At 43.9% G+C, this 13,457-nt stretch overlaps 1 protein-coding gene across 1 annotated transcript in view; it reads left to right on the forward strand.

Annotated features, from left to right (window-relative positions):
* The window catches only part of POGLUT3 (protein O-glucosyltransferase 3), a 110,162-nt gene extending 99,298 nt beyond the window's left edge, over positions 1-10,864 (forward strand). The window contains exons 9-10 of the transcript XR_006579704.1: positions 1,365-1,433; positions 9,806-10,864. The gene's annotated coding sequence lies outside the window, so the exon portion shown is untranslated. The remainder of the gene's footprint in view (positions 1-1,364; positions 1,434-9,805) is intronic.
* Positions 10,865-13,457: the final 2,593 nt, after the last annotated feature.

Raw genomic sequence — 13,457 nt, forward strand, 5'->3', positions numbered from 1 at the left:
AAAGAATAAATGGACACAAATAGGACGTCAAGAATTATAACGTTCAAAAACCAGTCGGAGAACACTTCAACCGCGCTGGTCACTCAATTACACAACTCAGTCACACTACTCCAACAAAAAAACTTCAAAAACAGACTCCAAGGAGAAACTGCAGAATTGGAATTAATTTGCAAACTAGACACCATTTAATTAGTCCTGAATAAAGATTGAGAGTGGATGGGTCATTACACAAAGTAAAACTGCTTTCCCATGCTAATTTTTCCCCCCTCTGCTACTCACACCTTCTTGTCAACAATTGGAAATGGGCCATCCTGATTATCACTACAGAAGGTTTTTTTTCTTGTGCTGATAATAATGGAGGTGGTAAAGAGCGGCGATAAAGAGCAGCTAGACAGCACACCTTACAATGGTGCCGCTGCAGTGGCACAGCCCTGCCGTTGTAAGGTGCACAGTGCAGCCATAGCCTAACAGAAAAGAAAATGGTAAAGGGAAGCCTCTTATTTCTGTTGTTGGTACTTTATGCAATTTTAATTTCAGTGATTGGCAATCTCAACAATAACCCCTGCAAACCAGGAAAGATGTCACCTCTAATTTAGCAGGATCACAGGATGATCCCAAATAGGTAAATATGGCCTGGTACATTATAAGAATTGATAAATAAGCATTTAAACCTATTTGTACTATTTACATTACATAGGATTTCTTAGGCTCTGTATATGTATTAGAGGGTCTACCATTCTAGTGCAATATTTGAGTACCTCTGAATTAGGCTCACATGTGTAAAACAGTGGACACGATTTCAAACAAAACATCACTATTTATTCCACCATGACATTTGACTTTACCACAGAATGTGTTGGCTTTTTTCTGCTTAACACAGGAAGTACTACACAAAGGGTAAATCCTGGTTCCATTGAAGTCAATGGGAGTAAAATTAACTACCACTGGTGTTAACTGTTGGAGGCAAGTTTGTTTGTTAGACTTTATGATTTATCAATTCAATCAAAGTCCAACAGGCACCTAAATAAGAGGTCTGATTTTGTTAATAAATGCTGACCATATGAAGTGCCTATTGAAGTCCATTCAGGTTCATTATTATTATTATTTTATTTTTCAAGTAAATGGGAGCTGGGGGCAGTGAGTACCTCAGAAAATCAGGTCACTTATTTTAGATGCCTCAAATATGGAGTTAAGCACCTAACTTTAGGCATATACGTTGGGAAATTTTTCCCTATCCCCACATCTATTAGTCTCAAAACTTTTCTAGAAATATAGAGCAGTAAATAATGGCATCTTGATCATGAATGACTTTGATTTAGAAATTGGATTTTAAAACTCATTTGAACAAATCTTATTCTCTGCAGTTCCATGACGGCTGTGTTCCATGAAGTGTAATTGTAGCTGTGTCAGCCCCAGGATAATAAAGAGACAAGGTGGGTGATGTAATATCTTTTATTGGACCAACTTCTGTTGGTCATAGAGACAAGCTTTTGAGCCACACAGATCTCTTCTTCAGGTCTGGGAACGGTACTCCAAGCATCTCAAATAAATGCAGATTGTTTAGCATAAGTAGTTAGCATATAGTCTAAGGACAATTCAAGGTAGAAACAACGAGGAGTCCTTGTGGCACCTTGGAGACTAACAAATGTATCTGGGCATAAGCTTTCGTGAACTAGAACCCATTTCATCAGATGCATGAAGTGAAAAATACAGGAGCAGGTATAAATACATGAAAGGATGGGGGTTGCTTTACCAAGTGTGAGGTCAGTCTAACAAGATAAATCAATTAATGGCAGGATACCAAGGGAGGAAAAATAACTTTTGAAGTGGTAAGAGAGTGGCCCATTACAGACAGTTGACAAGAAGGTGTGAGTAACAGTAGGGAGAAATTAGTATTGGGGGAAATTAAGTTTAGGTTTTGTAACAACCCAACCACTCCCAGTCCTTATTCAGGCCTAATCTGATGATGTCCAGTTCGCAAATTAATTCCAGTTCTGCAGATTCATGTTAGAGTCTGTTTTTGAAGTTTTTTTTTGTTGAAGAATTGCCACTTTTAGGTCTGTTATTGAGTGACCAGAGAGACTGAAGTGTTTTCCTACTGGTTTTTGAATGTTATGATTCCTGATGTCAGACTTGTTTCCATTTATTCTTTTGCGTAGAGACTGTCCAGTTTGGCCAATGTACATGGCAGAGGGGCATTGCTGGCACATGATGGCATGTATCACATTGGTAGATGTACAGCTGAATGAGCCTCGGATGGTGTGGCTGATGTGGTTAGGTCCTATGATGGTGTCCCTTGAATAGATATGTGGACAGAGTTGGCACTGGGTTTGTTGCAGGGTTTGGTTCCTGGGTTGGTGTTTTTGTTGTGTGGTGTGTAGTTGCTGGTGAGTATTTGCTTCAGGTTTGGGGGCTGTCTGTAGGCGAGGACTGGCCTGTCTCCCAAGGTCTGAGAATGAGGGATCATCCTTCAGGATAGGTTATAGATCCTTGATGATGCGCTGGAGAGATTTTAGGTGGGTGCTATAGGTCACCTGTTACTTTCTTTGTTGGGCCTGTCTTGTAGTAGGTGACGTCTTGGTACCCTTCTGGCTCTGTCAATCTGTTTCTTCACTTCACAAGGTGGGTATTGCAGTTTTAAGAATGCTTGATAGAGATTCTGTAGGTGTTTGTCTCTGTCTGAGGGATCGGAGCAAACACAGTTGTATCTTAGAGCTTGGCTGTAGACAATGGATTGTGTGATGTTGTCTGGATGAAAGCTGGAGGCATGTAGGTAAGTATAGCGGTCAGTAGGTTTCCGGTATAGGGTGGTGGTTATGTGACTATTGCTTATTAGCACTGTAGTGTCTAGGAAGTGGACCTCTTGTGTGGACTGGTCCAGGCTGAGGTTGATGGTAGAGTGGAAATTGTTGAAATCTTGGTGGAATTCCTCAAGAGCCTCCTTCCCATGAGTCCAGATGATGAAGATGTCATCAATGTAGCACAAGTAGAGTAGAGGCGTAAGGGGATGAGAGCTGAGGAAGCGTTGTTCTAAGTCAGCCATAAAATGTTGGCATACTGAGGGGCCATGCGGGTACCCATAACAATCCCTCTGACTTGAAGGTATACATTGTCCCCAAATATGAAATAGTTGAGTGAGGACAAAGTCACAAAGTTTAGCCACCAGGTTTGCCGTGATGGTATCGGGAATGCTATTCCTGATGGCTTGTAGTCCATCTTTGTGTGGAATGTTGGTGTAGAGAGCATCTACATCCATAGTGGCTAGGATGGTGTTTTCTGGAAGATCACCAAAGGATTGTAGTTTATTCTGGTTATTGTAGGGGGAGTTGTGGTACTGATACCCTTACTTCTTTGCTGCTGGTGGTGGCAGCACTGGGCAGCTAGAATGTGATGGCTGCTGGCAGGGATCCCAGCTCGGAAGACAGAGCCATCGCCAGCAGCAGCACAGAAGTAAGGATGGCATGGTATGGTACTGCCACCCTTTCTTCTTCTGCACTGCTGCTGTTGGGGTGCTGCCTTCAGAGCTGGGTGCCCGGCCAACAGCTGCCGATCTCCAGCTGTCCAGCTCTGAAGGCAGCGCAGAAGTAAGGGTAGCAATACCGCAACCCCCCCCTAAAATAACCTTGCAACCCCCCCTGCAACTTTTGGGTCAGGACCCCCAATTTTAGAACTGCTGGTCTGCCCCAGGAAATCTGTATAGTAGAGGGTAAAAGTACACAAAAGACCAGATTTCATGGGAGGAGACCAGATTTCAAGGCCTGACACGCATTTTTCATGGCCGTGAATTTGGTAGGGCCCTAATTATCTGGTTTCACCCACATAGTTATTATTGAGGCATTTAGTGCACTGGATGAAGTATACCACATATTGTGATAAGCATGTGTGGGACCCGTGGATCATGAAAGCTGTGGTGGTGGAGAGGGCGGGGTTGATCATTATAGCAGTGATGATGTGTCTGCAGGTTTTACATCTGTTCTGGTAGGGTCTGGTGCTGCTCTGAGTTGATATGTTCTAATCTGTGGGGAGCTTCTGATGATGAGCTTGGAAAGCTTGGGGGGTTGGTTGAGGGCCAGAAGTGGGGGTCAGGGAAGATTTCTTTAAGAATTGGGACCCCATAGAGCAGGGCTGGGCAAACGTTTTGGCCCAAGGGCCACAGCGGGGAATAGAAATTGTATGGCGGACCATGAATGGTCACAAAATTGGGGTTGGGGTGTGGGAGGGGATGAGGGATCTGGTATGGGGTGTGGGCTTTGGGGTGGGGCTGGGGAGGAGGAGTTTGGGGTGTAGGACAGTGCTCTGGGCTGGCACCAAGGGGTTTGGAGTACGGGAGTGGGATCTGGGCTGGGGCAGGGGTGCGGGAAGGGGTGCAGGTTCAGGCTGGGAGTGTGGGCGCTGGGGTGGGGCTGGGGATGAGAGGTTTGGGGTGCAGGAGGGTGCTTTGGGCTGGGATCGAGGGATTGCGGCATGGGGAGAGGCTCAGGGTTGCCCCAGCCGCAGCGCCGGAGCAGGGCCAAGCTGCGTGCCCCGGCCCTTGACCCTGTGCCCCGGCCAGAGCGCCGGAACGGGTCCATGCCGCATGGTGCCTCCCCCCAGCCCAGCGCCCTGGCTGGAGTGGGGCCGAGCCGCGTGGTGCATCCCCCCAGCCCAGTGCTCTGGACAGAGCGGGGCTAAGCCACGTGGTCCAGCCCTTTACCCAGCGCCCCGGCCGGAGCGGGGCTGAGCTGCATGATGCGGTCCCAGACCCAGTGCCCCGGCTGAAGCGGGGCCAAGCCGCGTAGTGCGGCCCCAGACTCAGCTCATTTATCAGAGCTTACAAAGAAATTATAAAGAAAAGGAGCATTACATAAACAAAGGGCTTGCCTACACTTATAATGCTACAGTGGCACAGCCAGTGGTGAGCTGCAGCCGGTTCGGCATCGGTTAGCGCGAACCGGTTGTTAAATTTAGAAACCCTTTTAGAACCGGTTGTAAAGGGCTTTTAAATTTAACAAAGGTTCCAGCAGCTCCCTGCCCTGCCCCCAGTCCCAGCTCACCTGGCTCCAGCTTTGCCTCCTCCTCTGAAGACTCTCCCTCCAGGCTTCCCGCCAATCAGCTGTTAACGCGGGAAGCCTGGGAGGGCTGAGAAGGAAGCAGCAGCTTCCTGCAGGTAAGCTGGGGGGCACAAGGAGGGCTCTAGGCGCCGGGCGTCCCCGGCCAGGCGGCGCAGCTCCGGGCCGGCCCCCGGCTCTGACCCTGACCCCGACCCCGGCCCGACTTTGGCCGGGCGGGCAGCGCAGCTCTGGGCCAGCCCCCGGCCCTGGCCCCGACTCAGGGCGGCGCGACTCTGGGCGGCGCAGCTCCGGGCCAGCCCCTGGCTCTGACCCCGGCCGGGCGGGCGGGCGGCTCTGGGCCGGACCCCGACGCCGACCTGGACCCCGGCCCCGACTCTGGCCGGGCCGGCGGCGCGGCTCTGGGCTGCCAGCGAGGCCCCGAGCCCGGCCGGGCGGCGTGGCTCCGGGCCGGACCCCGACGCCGACCCGGACCCCGGCCTCGACTCTGGCCGGGCCGGCGGCGCGGCTCCGGGCGGGCGGCACAGCTCTGACCCCGGCCCCGACTCTGGGCAGCGCGGCTCCGCGCCGGCCCCCGGCTCTGACTCTGGCCGGCCGGGCGGTGCGTCTCCACGCCGGATCCCGACTCCGGCCGGGCGGTGAGGCTCCGGGCCGGACCCAGACGCCGACCTGGACCCCGACTGCAGCCCAGCGCCAGTGGCTCCCAGCCCCGACTCTGGGTGGCATGGCCCCCATCTCCAAGCAGCAGGGTAAGGGGGACAGGGAGCAGGGAGAGGGTGTTGGATAGAGGGCGGGGGGTGGATTAGGGTCAGGACTAGGGGTGGTCAGAGGGCAGAGAACAGGGGAATTGAATGGGGGCAAGGGTCCTGGGGGGGCTATCAGGAAGGACCAGGGGTTGGATGGGGCGGTGGGAGGCAGTCAGGGGCAGGGGTTCCAGGGGCAGTCGGGAAAGAGAGAAGGGGTCGTAGGATGGGGCGGGGGTCCCGGGGGGCTATCAGGAATAAGAGGAGGGGTTGGAGAGGTGGCAGGGGGCAGTTAAGGGACAGGGAAGGGGGTGGATAAGGCAGGGGTCCTGGGGGGCGGGGCAGGAGTCCCCGGGGGGGGGGTCACCCTTGTGGGGTGAGGAGGAGGGAACTGGTTGTTAATATTTTGGCAGCTCATCACTGGGCACAGCTGTGTTACTATAGTGTTTCAGTGATGCTACCTAGGCTGATGGGAGGTGTTCTCCCATCAGTGTAGGTAATCCACCTCCCCGAGAGGCAGTAACTAGGCTGATGGAAGTATTTTGTTTGTTGGCCTTGAGCTGTCTACATGGAGACATAGGTTGGTTTAATTATGCTGCTCAGGGGTGTGGCTTTTTCACATTCTTGATCTACATAGTGAAACCAACCTGATTTTCTTACATAGACCACGCCTTAGGTTATCATCAGCTCACTTATGTAGGCAGCATGTACAAAGGTGTTCTGTGGTGAAGTGAAAAGTTTTGTTTAGCTGAATGTTTTTTTTAAAAAGTCATGAACAAGAAAGAATCTTTTGTTTGGGATTATATCAAATATTGTTGAATGTGTGTGATTTTTAAGACCTGGATCCTCCCTCAAATAATATTTGGGTATGAATGTTTAGCTGTTGATTACTGCACAAGGAAAGAAAGCATTATATGTATAGTAATACTTTAAAGAGAAAAGGCACTAATTATATGCGCTGCTTAAAAAGAAATAAGGAAAAAGTGGTTCTGTGTGTGTAAGATGTAATTTACCATTGCAAGAAGAACCAACATCTGTAACAGAACACATAGTTAAGATAATCCATGTGCAAGAAAGTTGCAGATAAAGCTTCAAAAATGAAGAGAGAATCTTTGTCTCACCTTTATAGGCCTGATTCTCCTTTCACTTACACTAGTTATCTCCAGTGATTTTTGATAGTTACCGCTGATTAAAGATATGGGAAAGGAAATTCAAGCCCTGTATGCTTAAAAGTAAAGAGTTCCCCATTTTCTGGTTTAGATTCTGCCTTCAGTTATACTGATTGTACATTGCACTACCATCACTGGAGTTGCTCAAGAGTAATTCAAGGTAAAATGTCTCTTAGGGCCTGATTTTCAGTGAAAGATCATTGACTTCAATGAGTTACTCTTGATTTACACCAATGTGAGAGAAGAATCAGCCCTTTGTCCTTTTTGCTTTCCTGCTAACCCAGTCCTCACTTTTCTAAGGAAGTGCAGTGGAACCAACAATTAACACCTTCCTTTAAAATGTATTGATTCTCTGGGTATTTGTTCATTTTGAGTTTATATGAAAGTTTCCTGGTCAGTCTCAACGATGATTCTAACACATTTTTCCTTGGCTGGAAAAATGTAATAGATCAGATTTTGCATTCACCTGCACTCATGCAACTCCACTGATCACTAGGCCTTCATACATATACTCCTTCCCTTTGTGGGTATCAGATCTTGGGACATCTACAACGTTAAGGAGATTATTAGAATTCATTTGTATTATAATAGTGTCTAGAAACCCAACATAAGATTGGGTCCCTATAGTGCTAGGTGCTGCATAAACACACAGTGTTTATGTTGTGTAAACTTGAAGGGTTTACAATCTAAATAGACAACAGACTAAGGATGGGAAGGGAAATGGGCATAGAGAAGTAAAGTAACTTGGCCAAAGTCACACATCAAGTCATGAGCAGAGTCAAAAATAGAACACAGGTCTCCTGACTGTCAGATTTGTACCCTAGCCAGTGGCCCACACTGCCTATTCTGCAGGAGATGACCTGGGGAAACTCTGTTCCCCAAAAAAGACTAGAAGGAATCCCACAAATTGAAACTTGTTTCTTGGCTGCTATATGGGTTTCTCCAAATATGGATGAATTTCACCCTTGTCAAAAGGTTGCATACACTTTTGTCTGCTTAAATATCCTGAGTATTTAGCATAAAAATAATTTTAGACATCAGATTAACATGCTAGTGTATAGTCCAGTTTTCAGAGCTCCCATCAATTTCTCATGAAGTGAACTCTTGAAAAGGTAATGTTGCTGACTAGGGAAATTGAGAAACTTTTATTTATGAACAATGCCTCAAATTTCTAGAATTTCAAATATAATTTGGCACCAGTTCTAGATATTTTTACCCAAGCTCAGAAACACAGCACAGTTTAATTCAATTAAAAAAAAATCTGCTGGCAGTGAAATATCTCACCTCTAGTATTTTTTGTAAAAGCTTTTGATACAGTTCAAATGTCAAAGTTTGAAATTGCAAAGTAGCAACATTGTGTAATATAGTAAGTTAAAACTTATCACAAACTTTGTTATATGGTAAAAATTAGCAAAAAGTGGAACTGCTGCCAGCTCCTGTTCAAATAAATGGAAGGAGAAGGTGGAATAATTCACTTGGATAGGTGGGATCACTGTAACAAACAAACAAATGTAAATGACCATTAAGTTTGAGACATAAACAGGCAAAAGAAAAATAATTATATATGTAGTATTGGTGACATTAACTCACTGAGTTGTGAAGATATTTTAATGTAGGCTTTTAAAAGATTCCAAAAACTGGTAGCAATGTACTGTATTTTTGCAATGCACAGAGAACATAAATAGAAATCAGATACAATCCCATACTGAGGTATTTTGGACTAACTGGGTTGTTTGGAGTAAAACTGGAGTGGAAGATGGCAGCCTTCACGTGGCCCACTTTAAGTGAGAATTCATGACGAATGCCATCAACTTGGCAACCGAATATCGCTCAGCAATTTCCCGGTCATCAGAGCAGCAACTCAGCAAATCCTAAAGTTCCTGCTCTACACCAGCAATACGAAAGAAGAAGAGTTAAACTGAATTTACACTAACAGGCTCTGATTCCACAAGTGCTTAAGCACATGCTTAGCTTTATTTACATGTGAGAATCCTATAGGACTTAATCTAGTAAAGGGCTGAGAATGCTTATTGTGATCTAGCAAAGCAAGTAAACGTGCTTAATTTTCAGTAGGCATTGGGACTACTCATGTACTTCAAATTTAAAAATGTGCTTAAGTTGTAGAGCAGAGATAGAGTGCTCAGTGTAACTCACTGGTCAGTGTGCATGATGCATCCCTCTTAACATATGTGTGATCCACAGCAAATATATCAGGTACAGCCCCCAGCTAAAACATCTACCTCTGTGACTCAAGCTATGGAGACTTGTGTTTTTAGCTCCAGAGGTGCTAGATTCAATTCCCAGTGACAGCCACGATGGCTACTATCAAATCAGCATCTTAAAGGATCAAGGCCATAGGTCCTCTGAACAGAAACCAAAGCTGCTATTGTTCCTATGAAAAGAAAGTCAAATATTGTTGCTTTGAGTGAAGTTTGTTCTATACTTAAAAGATTGCCATCACAGCTATGTTGGTTAGGAGTATTAAAAAAAAAAAAATCACACTCCTAACCAATATGTATATGCTAGCAAAAGCTCTAGTGCAGATACAGTTATACAGGCAAAAAACTGCTTTTGCTGGTATAGCTTATTTTGTTTGGGGTATAAACCAACATACTCTTTTTATTGTAGACAAGACATGAGATATGCTTCACCAGCATGGCAAAATTACATCAATATCCCCATTCTATTTTACACTAAGAAGCAACTGCTACACACTGCTCACTACTAGTGAACAGCTATATAAGGCTATTTCACATCTGTGAAGCTTAAGTGATCAAGTCCAACACTCACATGCATCAACTACTTTAATTCTTATTTCCTTCTACAAACTTTCCTCTTTGTTCAGTCAAACCTCCCTTGAGTCTTTGATGCGCAGCAGGAGGAGTCCAGTCTCACCATCCAGGAGCTGCCTGTAATTGAAACGAGAAAGTAGGTGAAACGCCAAGATACCTGACACATGTAATGGGTAATTATTTTTTGGTTCTGTATATAAACAGAGACTTGATCCAGATAAAGATCAGATAGATATGACTTCACTGTGCTTTATAAATATTATGTAATTCTCAAATACAAATAACAGAGATTGAAGATATAGACTAATCCTGAGCATTTATTTTGGAATGATTTCCAAATTACTTCAGATTCTTTGCAAGAACAGAAGTACCTTTGGGGCAAAATGCTATTTCAGACTATGAAAATCCTCCCAGGGATCAAGAAGAGGATATTTATGCTAACAAATACTATTACTAACACTGTACATGGTACTAAAGAACTTACTAGAATTCATTGAGACTGTAGCAACTACTACTGCTTAAATGCTCTTTGGCAAGGCAATTCATTTCAGTAGTCATATTTCTATTCCAGTTATAGAAACAGTTACTGGCAAAATGAACACTTATATCAAGGTCAGCTGTATAGCCCAGGGACTCTGTAATGGGGCAGGTATCTTTCAACTATAGGTTGCCAGTTTGAATTGAGTCCAAGTCTGTAGTGACTGGAAGTTGTTACCACAGAATGACGGTTCATTGACCTAAGAGAAATGAGTTGGTGGAAAGCAGCTGATTACCATAGGCAACATCACCAAAGAGGTGGAAGGAGCAAATGGGCAAGGTGACTGAAATACATTATCCCTGAGGAAGCAATCTCTTCATTTCAGGATTGTGAGGTTTTATGGGGTAGTTAGCTTTGCTGCTGCCACTACTATGTGCACTATACATACCTATGGAAAATTTTAGTCACCACAATAGTCACATTCAAAAAAATTTTTTAAATATATATGTTCATGCATTTGATACTGTTCTGGGACAAATAAGATCCCTCCATTTTTCAAGTGATTTTCTAATGATACTCTACTGTGCCTGTTGTAACTTCTTTGTATTCTGTTTTGTTGAAATATATTTTTTTAAATATAATTTAATTTTTAAGTCTGGTTTATGTTACATTATAGGCATGTACATTATATATGCAACATGGACAACACTTCTGTAGTTCATAATCCATAGCAGAGTAGGAGACAAGGTATTAAACATGTATTGTCAAAGTAATACAAAAGGGTATCTCATTGGGGTAGGTTTTATTTTACATTATAGTTCAATTTATAATTATTTACACTCTCAGATCTCAGTTTAGCAAGGAATTTAAGCACATGCTTAATTCAGACATGTAAGCAGTCCCAATGAAGTCAATGGAACTAGTCACATGCTTAAAGTTAGATATATGCTTATGCTCCTTGCTGAATTAGCATCCAAAGCAGAAAAGAGTTTTCCTGCTACATCTGTTTTGAGATACAATTGGTAAAATTTATGGGGGTTGTTGCTATATTTTGTAGCTCATGAAACATATCTGACATTTGTTAAATATCTGAGGAAAAATAAGGCTTCATATAATACTGTAACAAAAACATAAATAGAAAAATGTCTGCTGTTATAACGCTCTACATATTTCTAGATATTACCGGTACTCAGAAAATACATTAGACTTTCAGAATGACTTCTTTAGTCTTTTTATAATCGTGTAGTGTAGGGCCCAAGGACTGAGCCCTCACATATCTCATTTACTCCAATGGGAGTTGTGGTGGCCCAGCACCTCTAGGACCAGGCCCTTTGTATGTGCAGAAAAACTGCAGATCTATGCACAGTAAACAGATCTTACTCTCTACATCAAAATTTTTCTTCTGGTAGGTACAGAAGATCATTCCCAAACCTCTCAAGATACATTACTAAATGTGTTTGCTGTATTTTTCATTAATGTAAGTTACACCCTGCTTTGAAGACATGTTCCAATGTGTAATAGTTATCAAACTGGTTCTGTAAAGTAGGTCACCATGTGTAGTTGTCCTGAGTGTCTGCTGGAATATCTTATTACATGCCCTGTAACTGGAATCAATTTTGACACAAACCCACAGGACACCAGGTCCTATTAGAGTCAGTGGAAAGACTCCCTTTGACTTCCATGGGACCAGGATTTGGACCAATGTGTTCATGTTTGAGATAAAACAAAACAGCTCCAGAAGGGCTAGGTAGGTTAATGAATGAGTTCAGCTGGTGAAAAACTGAGTTAAAATACAACCATTGGTTACTGACAAGTGAAAAGTCAATTTGAAGGCTCTTACTGGGCCAGAACCTAGTAAGTACTGAGCATCATCTGGGTTTACTAAGCAACCTCAACACTCACTGGCTTTAAGAGAGTTGAAGCTGCACAGCACTTTGTAAGATTATGGCCCGAATCCCCACCCTATTAATTGTCATGAGAGGCCCAGGATCAGAATGGCAATGATGTTTCACAAAAGCGGCAATATGCAAAATTGGCATAGCTGTAAGGAGACACTTGCATTGCTCCTGCCAGTTGTTAGCCCCTTACATCCACAAGCACAAAATTAATTCATAAATACTTTCAAATGATATATGCCTAATAATAAACCTGCTGAGCCAAATTAACTTGGCCAATCTAGGATCTGATTTTCAGACATGCTGAGCAACACCAGCTTCCACTGAAGTGAATGAAAGCTTCAGGTGCTCTGCACCACTGAAAATCAGGCTGTCAGTCTAAAAAGTGCAAGGAAATCTGCTTTTCAAAGAATTTCCAACTCTACAGAAGAAGAGAAAAGATAATTAAACCAGTTAAATATGTACACACAACTTGAGAAATAATTAGGCAAGATCAGATTTCATTTTTATATATTTTTAAAGCCTATCATTTTGCTACTTTAGGACTTTGTGACAAAGTACATTATGCTACTTGGCCCCCAGTAAGAAAAGGATAACTCGATCCCCGTTTTCCTCTTCCCATAAACAAATGCATACTATTAGTAATAAATATATTCTGATAGGGCCCAAAGGCCTCAGAGTGTCTGCTTGATAGAGGAGGCTTAAGGAGGAAAATTGCTTTAGGAAAGGTGGTCTTACGTTTGTACTGAACCACAGGCCAGAGAGATTTTGTTTCCTTTCTCCAGTAACCACTAACACTGGAACAGTCCTTGCTGACTGGTTGGCCAGATTTTCAGTTGGGACCCAGAGCAAAGTTACCAACCAGATTCTGGCCATAAGTGGTCAGTAGGGCATTCCCCTAGCATAAGGCAACCCACTTCTGGCATTAAGATAGTGGCGCTGGCCTCGGCACCAGCAGTCTGAGGATCAGAAAGCCAACACCAGCTCCCTCACACCCCATTTCACTTCAGTTAGCAGAGCTCAGTCACAAGAGAGAATCTGGCTTTATCGCTTCAATGGAGATAATCATTTGTTCACTGAGGGACCAGGTAGCACTTTGCACCAAAGCATCTGTTTATATTATCTTTATATCTATATACTTGTATAATAAGTTACATTTTTGTATTATTTTTATTTTTCAACTGAATACAAAATTGACCAAAACCTATTTCCTCTAATAAGTGTTAGTTTGACACAAATAGATGTGAGGGCTCATTTCAAAAAGCTGTTTTCACTTGGGAGTTAGTGTACTTTTGGCCTGAAATCAAACAGAATTCTTGGCACTGATACTTT

Source organism: Mauremys mutica, chromosome 1 (genome assembly GCF_020497125.1).
Source record: "Mauremys mutica isolate MM-2020 ecotype Southern chromosome 1, ASM2049712v1, whole genome shotgun sequence".
NCBI classification, from domain to species: Eukaryota; Metazoa; Chordata; order Testudines; family Geoemydidae; genus Mauremys; species Mauremys mutica.